The sequence below is a fragment of the Staurois parvus genome, unplaced genomic scaffold (assembly GCF_062004578.1).
Source record: "Staurois parvus isolate SC_StPar_1 unplaced genomic scaffold, SC_StPar_1.0 ptg000208l, whole genome shotgun sequence".
Lineage (NCBI taxonomy): Eukaryota > Metazoa > Chordata > Amphibia > Anura > Ranidae > Staurois > Staurois parvus.
The window spans coordinates 2,349,111-2,367,601 of NW_028318004.1; the positions used below are offsets into that span (position 1 = coordinate 2,349,111).

At 41.1% G+C, this 18,491-nt stretch overlaps 1 protein-coding gene across 1 annotated transcript in view; it reads left to right on the top strand.

Annotated features, from left to right (window-relative positions):
- The first annotated feature begins 7,251 nt into the window (after positions 1-7,251).
- LOC149461202 (protachykinin-1-like) overlaps positions 7,252-18,491 on the top strand; it is a 47,133-nt gene continuing 35,893 nt past the window's right edge. Inside the window, exon 1 of the mRNA XM_089678670.1 lies at positions 7,252-7,407. The gene's annotated coding sequence lies outside the window, so the exon portion shown is untranslated. The remainder of the gene's footprint in view (positions 7,408-18,491) is intronic.

Sequence of the window (18,491 nt, forward strand, 5' to 3'; positions counted from 1 at the left end):
CACATAGTAAAACATTACTGTATCAAACCATTTCACATACATTTTGTCCCGAGTGCTTTGTCCGGCGCCCTGCCTGCATTTTTATTGTTCATTCTGCCTGCAAACTGAGAAACGCCCATGGCGTCCAAAAAGCGTCCCTTTAGGTCAATATCGGTTTTAGACCGGCTAGGGAACAGCGATAGTAAATTAGAACCACTTGCAGAATTGAGTGATAATGATTCGTGGGGGAAATTCGTCATCAGACACTGAAAACGATTCTGCGACTGAGCTCAGCGATGTGCGAACTTGGCGCTCTATTTCAAATTTCAGTGTTTTTGGTTTGATTATATTATTGAATTAAATGTATTATTATTATATTATTATTTTTTATGATTATTTATTATGTTATAATTTATGATTTTGTGTTTCAAATTGTATCATACCCGGGATGTTTACTAGACTCTTGTTCGGACAGATTTCAGTGAGTTATTCCTAAAAATTACAGGCCTACAATAAAAAAACGACATATTTGCATCCAAAAAAATTTACTGATTTCATCACAGAAATACTGACATAATCAGACCGCTAGGGAGGTTAAAACACAAGTGCACTATTGAGAGTATTATTCATGTTTATTAAATTAGCAATTTTATATTTGTGTTTATTTCTGTTGGGTATTGAAGTGTATGTTTGATGATCAATATTAGCACCTTATTGTTTTATAACTTCTCTCTAGTTCCCTGGTCTCCTCCTTTCATGCCCGCCTCCAGGACTTCTCCAGGGTGTCACCCATCCTCTGGAACTCCCTGCCCCAACCCATCAGATTATCACCTACTCTCCTCTCCTTTAGGCGCACCCTGAAAACCCATCTCTTCAGGGAAGCCTACCCCACCCCCTGCTAACCTGCCGACCTCCTCCACTCTTCCTACCACTCCGTCCCCCACAGCTATCTCCTCCTATGCCACCATCCCCTCCCTCCTAGATTGTAAGCTCGAAAGAGCAGGGCCCTCGATCCCCTCATGTTTTGCATTGTATTGGTATTGTTCTGTCACATGTTCTGTCCCCCTTTGTAATGTACAGCGCTGAGCGAACCATTGGCGCTTTATAAATACTGTATAATAATAAAATAATAATAACACTTTATTTTTACATAGCACAACCTCATATCTAATTGGTTATACTAATTTGGATGTGTCAAAGTTATTAATAATAAATACATATTTATTGATGAACAAAAACAAGCTAGGTATATGGAACAAAGTATTCCTAACCATTTTGTAGGTATAAAAGCTCTGTCATAACAGAAAATAGAAAAAAAAGATCTCCTGCAGTTTTCTTGTTTCTATACTGATAACCTGCCCTCAAAACGATACAAATTTGTCACTTATAAAACAGTAATTGCTGTGTTTTTACAGCAAAGCAAAGACGCCGCCGTGTTGAAGACACTTGAAACGTAACGCCGGGAGTGTAATAGACTAGAATTTAGGTTATTGGCTAACAGACTAGCCATCCTGCTAACTACTCCTGTAATGGGAGCTGAGTAATATGTACACGGATGGCTACAGGCTGTCGATGGATGTTAGAGATGAGATTAAAGATATCTGGAAGAAAGGCCATGGTAAGACCTAGTGGTAGATCATTAGATCTCATCTTCTATCTTCCGTAGTCTCTGGAAATGTTTTTCCTTCCTTGGGGCCTATTTTCAAGTGTTGGGTAATGTGTTCTCATTTGCTTTGATGCCGAAACTGGAAAACGGGGTCAATAAAAGTAGTAGGAAAGTGTAGCAGCAAGTCCTAGTTTACAATGGTTTAACGGATGCGTGTACTAAGTGAAAAATGTAGGCTGCCATTGTGGAAATGCTAGTTTGCTGGCTGATCCAATAAATGATAGTAAAAACACTGACAGTGACACAGGGGCGGACTGACCATTTGGAAACTCGGGCACTGCCCGAGGGCCCGGGGTCAGTAGGGGGCCCCATGAGATGCCCCTGGTACCTATTTCACACCACTAACATTGTTTACGTGGAAAATATTATTTATTATATATTATTCATTATTCACATTATTTATATATGTATTTTTATACATATTTTGTACACTGATAATTGATTTATGCGCCACTGGAATACTTTTTTGAAGTGTTTTTTTGCATATGTGTAATATATTTCAAAGGGGGGATATGATCTCCATGTATAATACATAAGGGGGGATATGATCTCCATGTATAATACATAAGGGGGGATATGATCTCCATGTATAATACATAAGGGGGGATATGATCTCCATGTATAATACATAAGGGGGGGATATGATCTCCATGTATAATACATAAGGGGGATATGATCTCCATGTATAATACATAAGGGGGGATGTGATCTCCATGTATAATACATAAGGGGGGATATGATCTCCATGTATAATACATAAGGGGGGGATATGATCTCCATGTATAATACATAAGGGGGGATATGATCTCCATGTATAATACATAAGGGGGGATATGATCTCCATGTATAATACATAAGGCGGGATATGATCTCCATGTATAATACATAAGGGGGGATATGATCTCCATGTATAATACATAAGGCGGGATATGATCTCCATGTATAATACATAAGGGGGGATATGATCTCCATGTATAATACATAAGGGGGGATATGATCTCCATGTATAATACATAAGGGGGGATATGATCACCATGTATAATACATAAGGCGGGATATGATCTCCATGTATAATACATAAGGGGGGATATGATCATCATGTATAATACATAAGGGGGGATATGATCACCATGTATAATACATAAGGGGGGATATGATCTCCATGTATAATACATAAGGGGGGATATGATCTCCATGTATAATACATAAGGGGGGGATATGATCTCCATGTATAGTACATAAGGGGGGATATGATCTCCATGTATAATACATAAGGGGGGATATGATCTCCATGTATAGTACATAAGGGGGGATATGATCTCCATGTATAATACATAAGAGGGGATATGATCTCCATGTATAATACATAAGGGGGGATATGATCTCCATGTATAATACATAAGGGGGATATGATCTCCATGTATAATACATACGGGGGGATATGATCTCCATATATAGTACATAAGGTGGAATATGATCTCCATGTATGAATACATAAGGGGGGATATGATCTCCATGTATAATACATAAGGGGGATATGATCTCCATGCATAATACATAAGGGGGGGATATGATCTCCATGTATAATACATAAGGGGGGATATGATCTCCATGTATAATACATAAGGGGGGATATGATCTCCATGTATAGTACATAAGGGGGGATATGATCTCCATGTATAATACATAAGGGGGGATATGATCTCCATGTATAATACATAAGGGGGGGATATGATCTCCATGTATAGTACATAAGGGGGGATATGATCTCCATGTATAATACATAAGGGGGATATGATCTCCATGTATAATACATAAGGGGGATATGATTTCCATGTATAATACATAAGGGGGGATATGATCTCCATGTATGAATACATAAGGGGGATATGATCGCCATGTATAATACATAAGGGGGATATGATCTCCATGTATAATACATAAGGGGGGATATGATCTCCATGTATAGTACATAAGGGGGGATATGATCTCCATGTATAATACATAAGGGGGGATATGATCTCCATGTATAATACATAAGGGGGGGATATGATCTCCATGTATAGTACATAAGGGGGGATATGATCTCCATGTATAATACATAAGGGGGATATGATCTCCATGTATAATACATAAGGGGGATATGATTTCCATGTATAATACATAAGGGGGGATATGATCTCCATGTATGAATACATAAGGGGGATATGATCGCCATGTATAATACATAAGGGGGATATGATCTCCATGTATAATACATAAGGGGGATATGATCTCCACGTATAATACATAAGGGGGATATGATCTCCATGCATAATACATAAGGGGGATATGATCACCATGTATAATACATAACGGGGGATATGATCACCATGTATAATACATAAGGGGGGATATGATCTCCATGCATAATACATAAGGGGGATATGCTCTCCATGTATAATACATAAGGGGGGATATGATCTTCATGTATAATACATAAGGGGGGATATGATCTCCATGCATAATACATAAGGGGGATATGATCTCCATGTATAATACATAAGGGGGGATATGATCTCCATGCATAATACATAAGGGGGATATGATCTCCATGTATAATACATAAGGGGGGATATGATCACCATGTATAATACATATTGGGGGATATGATCTCCATGTATAATACATAAGGGGGGATATGCTCTCCATGCATAATACATAAGGGGGATATGATCTCCATGTATAATACATAAGGGGGGATATGATCACCATGTATAATACATAAGGGGGGATATGATCTCCATGCAGAATACATAAGGGGGATATGATCTCCATGTATAATACATAAGGGGGATATGATCTCTATGTATAATACATAAGGGGGGATATGATCACCATATATAATACATAAGAGGGGGATATGATCTCCATGTATAATACATAAGGGGGAATATGATCTCCATGTATAATACATAAGGGGGGATATGATCTCCATGTATAATACATAGGGGGGGATATGATCACCATGTATAATACATAAGGGGGGGATATGATCTCCATGTATAATACATAAGGGAGGATATGATCTCCATGTATAATACATAAGGGGGGATATGATCTCCATGTATAATACATAAGGGGGGGATATGATCTCCATGTATAATACATAGGGGGGGATATGATCTCCATGTATAATACATCAGTGGTTCATATAGTGAACTCGGTGTAGAGCTATTCACCCTGAGGTCATCACAGAGAACAAGGGGGCGCTCTTGACTATATTAGTGTCACTGGAGATGTCAGTGGCAGTTAGTCAGTTCCCACCCATTGTATGTTAGTGTCAGAATGCCCGCCGCAGTCCCGCTATGATTCGCTGATTTACTAGTATAAAAAAAAGAAAATTCAAGTATATATACCGCCATTTGTAGACTCTATAACTTTCACATAAAAAACTAATATATACTTATTTGGATTTTTTTTTTTACCAGACATGTAGTAGAATACATTTTGGCCTAAATTTATGAAGAAATTTCTTTTTTTTATTATTTATTGGATATGTTTTAAGTCAAAAATATTTTTTTTGCAAAATTGTTGGTTTTTTTTTGTTTATAGTGCAAAAAATTAAAAGCTCAGAGGTGATCAAATACCGCCAAAAGAAAGCTCTATTCGTGAGAAAAAATGGCATAAATTTCATTTATGTACAGCATTGCATGACCTGCAGTTGTCAGTAACACAGTCAGTAACGCAGCACCATATCGCAAAAAATGGCCTGGCCATGAAGGAGGAGTAAATCTTCCGGAGGGCAATTGGTTAACCCTTGCGCCAGGTGTTTATTTTTTATTACAGGTTCTTATATAGCGCTGTCAATTTGCACAGCACTTTACATATATATTGTACAGTCACATCAGTTCCTAACCCTCAAATGGCATACAATCTGAAGTCCCTAATTTACATTCATACATCAGGGGCAGACTGACAACTCATGGGGCCCCCGGGCAATAGGGGATCTTGGGGCCCCTGTGTCCTTGCCCAAACTCAAAAAAGCCTATGAGAAAGGTACCAGGGGCATCTCATGGGGCCCCCTACTGACCCCAGGCCCTCGGGCAGTGCCCGAGTTTCCAAATGGTCAGTCCACCCCTGTCATACATTCACATACAAGGGCCAATTTAGACAGGATTCAATTCACCTACCAGCATGTCTTTGGAGTGTGGGAGGAAACCGGAGTTCCCGGAAGAAACCCAGAAAGGCACAGGGAGAACATGCAAACTCCAGGTAGGTGGTACCGTGTTTATGATGTGAACCAATGACCTCAGTACTGCCAGGTTAAAGTGCTAACCATTTAATCACTGTGCTGCCCATATCTGCATACTTACAGACAGGGGCGGACTAACAACTCATGGGGCCCCCGGGCAATAGGGGATCCTGGGGCTCCTGTGTCCTCGCCCACACTCAAACCACACCCAAAAAAATTTATGAAAGGTACCAGGGGCATCTCATGGGGCCCCCTACTGACCCTGGGCCCTCAGGCAGTGTTCGAGTTCCTGAATGGTCAGTCCACCCCTGCTTACAGACCTTCCCAGGTCCAGAATTAATACTGAGCAGAATTAAGTTCGGCCCTCCACAATAGTCGCAGTTTCTTATGTGGCCCTTTGGGAACATTAATTGACCACCCCTGATCTCAACTCTGCCCTCTTCTCTCTCAGTGGTTTTTGTCCTCTTTCCTTCTCTCCATCTCTTTCTGTCTTCCTCTCTTTTTCTCCTCTGCTGTCTCCTTTCCTCCTTCTCTATCAAGCGTTTCCTACAGGTATCATATTATTCCCTTGTCATTTATTTCTTGGTAATATTCCAATGCCATTGTTCACTAATCACTGTTACTGTACATGGACTGTGAGGCTATCCTTCAGACTAGAAGTTGTCATATTATTTTCTTCATCTTTCTAAAAGACCATTCTTAAAACGGTATGAAAGAATCTCCTTACAACCTCAGAATGGTAACTTTTCATCCACCATTTAATAGCTACAACCAAGCCACTCCAAATGTCTGTGGCTCTACTGTTAATCATTTTCCTGGTAGCTTTGCAACAAATTAAATATGTTCTTGGATATCAGACTTCCTTCATGTGGTCAGCGGTACCTGTTTAGAAATCACATCTCATTTCCTTTCTAGCTGAATAATGCAAACAAATCATATCCTACTGCCTTGTATCAACAATTTTTTGGATAGGACCCATAGTAATCAACATAAAAGAGTCGTATATAAACAAAGCTTTTGTGTCGCCACTGAATGCATGTATGTTACTTTGTATACACGGGGCACTATTTTCCAATGAAGTCAATACATGTTTTTAAACTTTACGGCGTCGCATGACATCACGATACCAAGCAACATGGAAGCATTGTCTATCATACGAGTCAACGATTCCTTAGAAGTTAGCAGAGACACGAGTTGACATTTACAGACTGCACACCTAGGAGGTGCCAGGCCATGACTTCACAGCTCCAAATTTAACTAGAAGGTCTAGGTCAGCCTTCTGTTTTTTCCAATGCTCACTCATCGGAACAAATTCTTCAACACGGCGAGGTAATCAAATAATGATTAAAAACAAACACGAGGAAGCTGTCACTGTTCCTTGTTTCGGGAAGAAAAATTTCAAAGTTTATTAGCTTTAAACAAATTAGACTAATTTGCTGGGCTGGTCATCAGGGATATAAAAACGTAGAGGCTGCCTGGAGATGTTCAGATACTCTGAAGGCTGGAAGCTGATCTGCTCTACAAAGGAGTAAGTACTGAATGCCATGCTTGATGATGGACTTTGGATCTATCTTAAAGTAAATCTATAGCCTAATTTTTTGGAAGGTTTAAAAAGCTTTATCAGTTTTTTATTACTTTCTCTGTCTTCACTGGGAGATTCACATTCTCCGTTTTTCCTGGTGGCCCAAAATGTTGGGACATCCAACATTTTACAGTTGTCCTCCCATGGAGACATCTGCCCCAACGACAACTATCCGGGAGAAGATGTCTGCACAGGGCTGTCTTAATGCACGGGCACCCCTGGGCACTACTCAGGCGCTCCATGATAATCTTGCATTACATCATACTTGCCAACTGTCCCAGATTTGCCGGGACAGTCATGTTTTTTACCAAGCTGTCCCAGGATGGCCCAGGCAGCTTCCCAGAACCTGCACTGTGTCCTCCTGATCCCAATATTGAGCCCTCCTAATTCCCCCTGTACTGTTCCCTTCTGCTTCCCTCCCCCTGTACCATGCCCTTTATGTTGATTAGTCTTTGATTTATGACATGTTGTCTTATTGTTTAAAATACATTTTTTTGAAAGCACTAATATATACTTAATTCTATCAACTATTTATACTTTAATTCTTAAGCGTAGGTGTGTAAATTGGGGCAGACTGGTAGAGACCCCAGTACATTACTTTTGCCCAGGTGGCCACAAACCTCTTTAATGATTGGCATAGTACCTCTGGATTGGCGTAGGGCCAATGTGGTGCCAATATTAAAAAAGGGGTCAAAATCTTTACCAAGTAATTATAGACCTGTTAGTGTAACTTCTATAGTTGGGAAGATACTGGAGCGTTTAATAAAAGACCACATAGATGAGTTCTTGCTGGAAAAAATATTTTAAGCAACAGACAGCATGGATTCGTGAAAGACAGAAATTGTCAAAGAAATCTGATATCTTTTTATGAGGAGGTGAGCAAAACCTTGGACAGAGGGGTGGCGGTGGACGTGGTATACTTGGACAGAGGTGTGGCGGTGGACGTGGTATACTTGGACAGAGAGGTGGCGGTGGACGTGGTATACTTGGACAGAGGGGTGGCGGTGGACATGTTATACTTGGTCAGAGGGCTGAAGGTGGACGTGGTATACTTGGACAGAGGGGTGGAGATGGACGTGGAATACTTGGACAGAGGGGTGGCGGTGGACGTGGTATACTTGGACAGAGGGGTGGCAGTGGATGTGGTATACTTGGACAGAGTGGTGGCAGTGGCAGTAGATGTGGTATACTTGGACAGAGGGGTGGCAGTGGACATGGTATACTTGGACAGAGGGGTGGCAGTGGACATGGTATACTTGGACAGAGGGGTGGCGGTGGATGTGGTATACTTGGACAGAGGGGTGGAGGTGGACATGGTATACTTGGATTTTGCAAAAGCGTTTGACACAGTTCCCCACACATGGCTAATGAGTAGGGTAAAGTCTACAGGCTTGGAAATATCCGTATGTAAATGGATAGAAAACTGGGTAAAATATTGCATTCAGAGAGTAGTGGTTAATGATTCATACTCTGAATGGTCTAGGGTCATCAGTGGTGTACCCCAAGGTTCAATGTTGGGACCCTTACTTTTTAATATATTTATAAACAATATAGGGTCTGGGATTATAAATCCCATTTCAGTCTTTGCAGATGACACCAAGCTGTGCCGTGGAATAATGTCCTTACAGGATGTTTCCAATTTACAAGCCAACCTCAATGCTCTGTGTAATTGGGCAACTATGTGGCAAATGAAGTTTAATGTTGATAAATGTAAGGTTCTGCATGCATCATACATACTGGGGGGGGGTACAACTGGGGGGATCAATGGTGGAGAAGGATCTGGGAGTTCTGGTAGATCACAAGCTTAGTAACGGTATGCAATGCCAAGCTGCGGGTTCTAAAGCGAGCAAAATCCTCTCTTGTATTAATAGAGGTATAGACTCCAGAGAGAGAGATATCATTTCCCCCGGTACAAATCATTAGTAAGACCTCATCTGGAATATGCAGTTCAGTTTTGGGCACCAATTCACAAAAAGAACATTGGGGAACTGGAGAAAGTGCAGAGAAGGCAACCAAACTGATAAGAGGCATGGAGGAGATCAGCTATGAGGAAAGATTAAAGGAACTGAATTTATTCTCTCTTCAGAAGAGGAGATTAAGGGGGGATATGATCTCCATGTATACTACATAAGGAGGGATATGATCTCCATGTATAATACATAAGGGGGGATATGATCTCCATGTATAATACATAAGGGGGATATGATCTCCATGTATAATACATAAGTGGGATATGATCTCCTTGTATAATACATAAGGGGGGATATGATCTCCATGTATAATACATAAGGGGGATATGATCTCCATGTATAATACATAAGGGGGATATGATCTCCATGTATAATACATAAGGGGGGATATGATCTCCATGTATAATACATAAGGGGGGATATGATCTCCATGTATAATACATAGGGGGGATATGATCTCCATGTATAATACATAAGGGGGGATATGATCTCCATGTATAATACATAAGGGGGGATATGATCTCCATGTATAATACATAAGGGGGGATATGATCTCCATGTATAATACATAAGGGGGGATATGATCTCCATGTATAATACATAAGGGGGATATGATCTCCATGTATAATACATAAGGGGGATATGATCTCCATGTATAATACATAAGGGGGGATATGATCTCCATGTATAATACATAAGGGGGTATGATCTCCATGTATAATACATAGGGGGGATATGATCTCCATGTATAATACATAAGGGGGGATATGATCTCCATGTATAATACATAAGGGGGGATATGATCTCCATGTATAATACATAAAGGGGGATATGATCTCCATGTATAATACATAAGGGGGGATATGACCTCCATGTATAATACATAAGGGGGGATATGACCAACATGTATAATACATAAGGGGAAATATGATCTCCATGTATAATACATAAGGGGGGATATGATCTTCATGTATAATACATAAGGGGGGATATGATCTCCATGTATAATACATAAGGGGGATATGATCTCCATGTATAATACATAAGGGGGATATGGTCTCCATGTATAATACATAAGGGGGATATGATCTCCATGTATAATACATAAGGGGGGATATGATCTCCATGTATAATACATAAGGGGGGATATGATCTCCATGTATAATACATAAGGGGGATATGATCTCCATGTATAATACATAAGGGGGGATATGATCTCCATGTATAATACATAAGGGGGGATATGATCACCATGTATAATACATAAGGGGGGATATGATCTTCATGTATAATACATAAGGGGGGATATGATCCCCATGTATAATACATAAGGGGGATATGATCTCCATGTATAATACATAAGGGGGGATATGATCTCCATGTATAACACATAAGGGGGGGGGAATGATCTCCATGTATAATACATAAGGGGGGATATGATCTCCATGTATAATACATAAGGGGGATATGATCAACATGTAAAATACATAAGGGGGGATATGATCAACATGTATAATACATAAGGGGGGATATGATCTCCATGTATAATACATAAGGGGGGATATGATCCCCATGTATAATACATAAGAGGGGATATGATCTCCATGTATGACACATAAGGGGGGGATATGATCTCCATGTATAATATATAAGGGGGGAAATCATCACCATGTATAATACATAAGGGGGGATATGATCCCCATGTATAATACATAAGGGGGGATATGACCAACATTTATAATACATAAGGGGGGATATGATCACCATGTATAATACATAAGGGGGGATATGATCTCCATGTATAATACAAAAGGGGGGATATGATCTCCATGTATAATACATAAGGGGGGATATGATCTCCATGTATAATACATAAGGGGGGATATGATCACCATGTATAATACATAAGGGGGGATATGATCTCCATGTATAATACATAAGGGGGATATGATCTCCATGTATAATACATAAGGGGGGATATGATCTCCATGTATAATACATAAGGGGGGATATGATCTCCATGTATAATACATAAGGGGGAAATGATCTCCATGTATAATACATAAGGGGGGATATGATCTCCATGTATAATACATAAGGGGGATATGATCAACATGGAAAATACATAAGGGGGGATATGATCAACATGTATAATACATAAGGGGTATATGATCTCCATGTATAATACATAAGGGGGGATATGATCTCCATGCATAATACATAAGGGGGATATGATCTCCATGTATAATACATAAGGGGGGGATATGATCTCCATGTATAATACATAAGAGGGGATATGATCTCCATGTATGACACATAAGGGGGGGATATGATCTCCATGTATAATATATAAGGGGGGAAATGATCACCATGTATAATACATAAGGGGGGATATGACCTCCATGTATAATACATAAGGGGGGATATGACCAACATGTATAATACATAAGGGAGGATATGATCTTCATGTATAATACATAAGGGGGGATATGATCTCCATGTATAATACATAAGGGGGATATGATCTCCATGTATAATACATAAGGGGGGGATATGATCTCCATGTATAATACAAAAGGGGGGATATGATCTTCATGTATAATACATAAGGGGGGATATGATCTCCATGTATAATACATAAGGGGGATATGATCTCCATGTATAATACATAAGGGGGGGATATGATATCCATGTATAATACATAAGGGGGATATGATCTCCATGTATAATACATAAGGGGGGATATGATCTCCATGTATAATACATAAGGGGGGATATGATCTCCATGTATAATACATAAGGGTGAATATGATCTCCATGTATAATACATAAGGGGGGATATGATCTCCATGTATAATACATAAGGGGGGATATGATCTCCATGTATAATACATAAGGGGGATATGATCTCCATGTATAATACATAAGGGGGGATATGATCTCCATGTATAATACATAAGGGGGGATATGATCACCATGTATAATACATAAGGGGGGATATGATCTCCATTATTATTATTATTATTATTACTACGAGTTTATATAGCGCCAAAGGGTTTGCTCAGCGCTGTACAATAGGGGGGACAATACATGGCACAGTACAACAACAACAAACAACGTACGAGGGGTAAGAGGGCCCTACTCTTACGAGCTTACAATCTAGGAGGGAGGGGGTAAAGGTACAGTAGTAAGTGGCTGAGGGGGATGAAGTGGTGGGAGGAATGAGGGAGGATGGCCGTTAGGTGAGGGTGGGGTAGGCTTCCCTGAAGAGATGGGTTTTGAGGGAGCGCCTGAATGTGAATAGGGAAGGCGACAGTCTGATGGATTGGGGCAGTGAGTTTCAGAGGATGGGGGAGGACCTGGAGAAGTCCTGCAGTCGTGCATGGGAGGAGGAGACCAGGGAGCAGGATAGAAGGAGGTCCTGCGAGGAGCGAAGGGTACGGGTAGGGTGGTACTTGGTGATCAGGTTGGTGAGGTAGTCAGGGGCAGTGTTGTGAACGGCTTTGTAGGTCAGGGTTAGGAGTTTAAATTTGATGCGTTGGGCAATCAGGAGCCAGTGGAGGGAGAGGCAGAGGGGGGTGGCAGAGGTGGAGCGGGTGGTGAGGTGGATGAGTCTGGCCGCTGAGTTCAGGATGGTCTGGAGCGGGGAGAGCCTGCACTTGGGTAGGCCAGTGAGGAGGGAGTTGCAGTAGTCAAGGCGTGAGATGATGAGAGAGTGTACTAGAAGTTTGGTGGTGTCTGGGGTGAGGAAGGAGCGTATCTTGGCAATGTTGCGAAGATGGAGCCTGCATGTGTTTGTGAGTGATTTGACATGGGGTTGGAGGGAGAGGTTCGCGTCAAGAATGACGCCAAGGACTTTGGCTTGCGGGGCGGGAGTGATAGTGGAGTTGTTGGTGATGATGGATAGGATGGGGGGGGGGGGTGTTGGCAGGGGGAAAGATGAGGAGCTCGGTTTTGGAGAGGTTGAGCTTGAGAACATAAGGGGGGATATGATCCCCATGAATAATACATAAGGGGGGATATGACCAACATGTATAATACATAAGGGGGGATATGATCACCATGTATAATACATAAGGGGGGATATGATCTCCATGTATAATACATAAGGGGGATATGATCTCCATGTATAATACATAAGGGGGGATATGATCTCCATGTATAATACATAAGGGGGGATATACATCTCCATGTATAATACATAAGGGGGGATATGATCTCCATGTATAATACATAAGGGGGATATGATCTCCATGTATAATACATAAGGGGGGATATGATCTCCATGTATAATACATAAGGGGGGATATGATCTCCATGTATAATACATAAGGGGGATATGATCTCCATGTATAATACATAAGGGGGGATATGATCCCCATGTATAATACATAAGGGGGGATATGATCTCCATGTATAATACATAAGGGGGGATATGATCTCCATGTATGACACATAAGGGGGGGGAAATGATCTCCATGTATAATACATAAGGGGGGATATGATCTCCATGTATAATACATAAGGGGGATATGATCAACATGTAAAATACATAAGGGGGGATATGATCAACATGTATAATACATAAGGGGGGATATGATCTCCATGTATAATACATAAGGGGGGATATGATCTCGATGCATAATACATAAGGGGGATATGATCTCCATGTATAATACATAAGGGGGGGATATGATCTCCATGTATAATACATAAGAGGGGATATGATCTCCATGTATGACACATAAGGGGGGGATATGATCTCCATGTATAATATATAAGGGGGGAAATGATCACCATGTATAATACATAAGGGGGGATATGATCCCCATGTATAATACATAAGGGGGGATATGATCTCCATGTATAATACATAAGGGGGGCTATGATCTCCATGTATAATACATAAGGGGGAAATGATCTCCATGTATAATACATAAGGGGGGATATGATCTCCATGTATAATACATAAGGGGGATATGATCAACATGTATAATACATAAGGGGGGATATGATCTCCATGTATAATACATAAGGGGGATATGATCTCCATGTATAATACATAAGGGGGGATATGATCTCCATGTATAATACATAAGGGGGGATATGATCTCCATGTATAATACATAAGGGGGATATGATCTCCATGTATAATACATAAGGGGGGATATGATCCCCATGTATAATACATAAGGGGGGATATGATCTCCATGTATAATACATAAGGGGGGATATGATCTCCATGTATGACACATAAGGGGGGGAAATGATCTCCATGTATAATACATAAGGGGGGATATGATCTCCATGTATAATACATAAGGGGGATATGATCAACATGTAAAATACATAAGGGGGGATATGATCAACATGTATAATACATAAGGGGGGGATATGATCTCCATGTATAATACATAAGGGGGGATATGATCTTGATGCATAATACATAAGGGGGATATGATCTCCATGTATAATACATAAGGGGGGGATATGATCTCCATGTATAATACATAAGAGGGGATATGATCTCCATGTATGACACATAAGGGGGGGATATGATCTCCATGTATAATATATAAGGGGGGAAATGATCACCATGTATAATACATAAGGGGGGATATGATCCCCATGTATAATACATAAGGGGGGATATGATCTCCATGTATAATACATAAGGGGGGCTATGATCTCCATGTATAATACATAAGGGGGAAATGATCTCCATGTATAATACATAAGGGGGGATATGATCTCCATGTATAATACATAAGGGGGATATGATCAACATGTAAAATACATAAGGGGGGATATGATCAACATGTATAATACATAAGGGGGGATATGATCTCCATGTATAATACATAAGGGGGGATATGATCTCCATGCATAATACATAAGGGGGATATGATCTCCATGTATAATACATAAGGGGGGGATATGATCTCCATGTATAATACATAAGGGGGGATATGATCTCCATGTATGACACATAAGGGGGGGATATGATCTCCATGTATAATATATAAGGGGGGAAATGATCACCATGTATAATACATAAGGGGGGATATGATCCCCATGTATAATACATAAGGGGGGATATGACCAACATGTATAATACATAAGGGGGGATATGATCACCATGTATAATACATAAGGGGGGATATGATCTCCATGTATAATACATAAGGGGGATATGATCTCCATGTATAATACATAAGGGGGGGATATGATCTCCATGTATAATACATAAGGGGGGATGTGATCTCCATGTATAATACATAAGGGGGATATGATCTCCATGTATAATACATAAGGGGGGATATGATCACCATGTATAATACATAAGGGGGATATGATCTCCATGTATAATACATAAGGGGGGATATGATCTCCATGTATAATACATAAGGGGGGATATGTTCTCCATGTATAATACATAAGGGGGATATGATCTCCATGTATAATACATAAGGGGGGATATGATCACCATGTATAATACATAAGGGGGGATGTGATCTCCATGTATAATACATAAGGGGGGATGTGATCTCCATGTATAATACATAAGGAGGATATGATCTCCATGTATAATACATAAGGGGGGATATGATCACCATGTATAATACATAAGGGGGGATATGATGAACTGGATGGACTTTCGTCTTTTTTCAGCCAAACTAACTATGTAACTATGTATTTAAATTGCTAGCATTGTGATCTAATCTTTGGTTTACTAACAGGTCAACTAGGACAGCTCTCACATTTCTGTCCTCATACATTCACTTTACGTAATATGATATATGATCACATGGTTGCAGAGAAGCCTAAAATAATGAAAAAAAAAAACTTTCTAAACAAATGACCAGTGGAGGACTGAGAACTCATAGGGCCCCCTGGCAATAGGGGATCATGGGGCCACTGTGTTCTTGCCAAAACTCAAAAAAGCCTATAAAAAAGGTACCAGGGGCATCTCATGGGGCCCCCTACTGAACCCGGGCCCTCGTGCAGTGCTCGAGTTTCCAAATTGTCAGTCCACCCCTGCAAAGGACCAGTTTATTGTCCTTCAAATTTTAGGAGGGCCAGACTGTGACCGGTGGGAGTAGTGTCTTGGCATCTGTTGGAGTAAACAGTGTCCCATCTTTTATGTCAGAAGAAGGAATAGTGCCCCATCGTTGGTGTCAGTGGGAGGAATAGTGCCCCATCATTAGTATAAGTTAGAGGAATAGTGCCCCATCGTTGGTGTCTGTGGGAGGAATATGCACCAACGTTGGTGTCAGTGAGAGGAATAGTGTCCCATTGCTGGTGTCAGTGGGAGAAATAGTGCCACATCATTGGTGTCAGTTGGAGAAATAGTGCCCCATCGTTGGTGTCAGTGAGAGGAATAGTACTCTAATGTTGGTGTCAGTTGGAGGAATAGTACATCGGTGTCAGTGGCTGGAACTATGCTCCACTGTTGCTGACAGTGGGGGGAGTAATAGCCCAGAGGCTGAATAAAAGTAAGCAAAGGGCCACATCCAGCCCCTAGGCCACAGTTTGAAGACCACTGTCCTAGAGTAACAATGCTTTCCCCACACAGACACAGTACAGCGAGTGAGCATTGTCACCCTATAAAAGGAAGCATGTTACTAGTGGGACCACCAGGTGAAAATTAAGTTTAAAAAAGCAGAAAAAAAGCATCCACCACATCTAAAGACTGTAAGCTGCAATATATTATACATTTGTACTTGGGTTTGGATACCCTTAAAGTATATTTCCACCTTTGCAGCCAAATTGAGATAACTCCTACTTTATACTTGTTACATGTTCACATAGAATAAAAAAAAAATAGCTTCCCCCTTCTATGTAATGTTCCAGACGGGGGAGCTGGAGAGGTATACTTAGCATAATTAACACTGTGTCATGCTGGCAATACTTCATTATCAGTTGCAAACTAGATGTTCACACAAAGGGTTAACCTCTTGCCACCCATGTAACACATGTGTGCCATGGTAAAAGAGGGTGGGTTTTAATGCCCACGCAGCATGTATATAGCCTATGGGCAGCCAAGGTTTTTGTGCTAAGAGCACGCTCCCTGAGGGCTTCCAGCACAGTGACTGAGATGTCATAGACAAATCATGGTTTCTAGTAAGGATCAAATGCTGGCTCCTGATCATATGACCACTGAGACAGCCAATCACAGTGGTCATATGATCGGGGTGTCCTTCCTTCCCCCCAGGCATAAAGACCCTGTTAAAGGGATGCCAATGGAAGGAGATCTCAAGACTTGGGAGAGCATTGTACATCAAGAGGGCAACACAGCGGCTAAATGGTTGGCAGTACTAGGATCGTTGGCACCACCTCCCTGGAGTTTGCATGTTCTCCCTGTGCCTGCGTTGGTTTCCTCCAGGTACACCGGTTTCCTCCTACACTCCACAGCGACGCTGGTAGGTTAATTGGTAAGTTAGGGACCAGGGGCGGACTGACAACTCATGGGGACCCCGGGCAATAGGGGATTATGGGGCCCCTGTGTCCTTGCACAAACTCAAAAAAGCCTATGAAAAAGGAACCATGGGCATCTCATGGGGCCCTCTACTGACCCCGGGCCCTCGGGCAGTGCCCAAGTTTCCAAATGGTCAGTCCGCCCCTGTTAGGGACCTTAGATTACATGCTCTTTGAGGGTTAGGGACTGATGTGAATGTACAATATATATATGTAAAGCGCTGCGTAAAATTGACAGACCTATATAAGTACCCGTAATAAATAAGTCAAGGAACTTTAAAAAAAAAAAACTGTCCCCCAATTGCACATTGAAAACTATCCTGAGAAATACACATTGCTTAACACCCGGCAATCTCCGTGATCGCTGTGTCCTACAGATACAGCTGATCACGTGATGTGGTAAAAGGCCAATCACAGCGGCCTTTTACCACGTGATCAGCCATGTCCAATGACATGCTGATCACAGGGAAATGCCATTGCCGGTTCTCGGCTGCACTTTCCTCACGCAGTCAGATCGTAAGGAAAGTACTGCCGAGAACCGGCAGTTGTTAGAGCAGGGATCGGCACCGATCATCAGGGCAC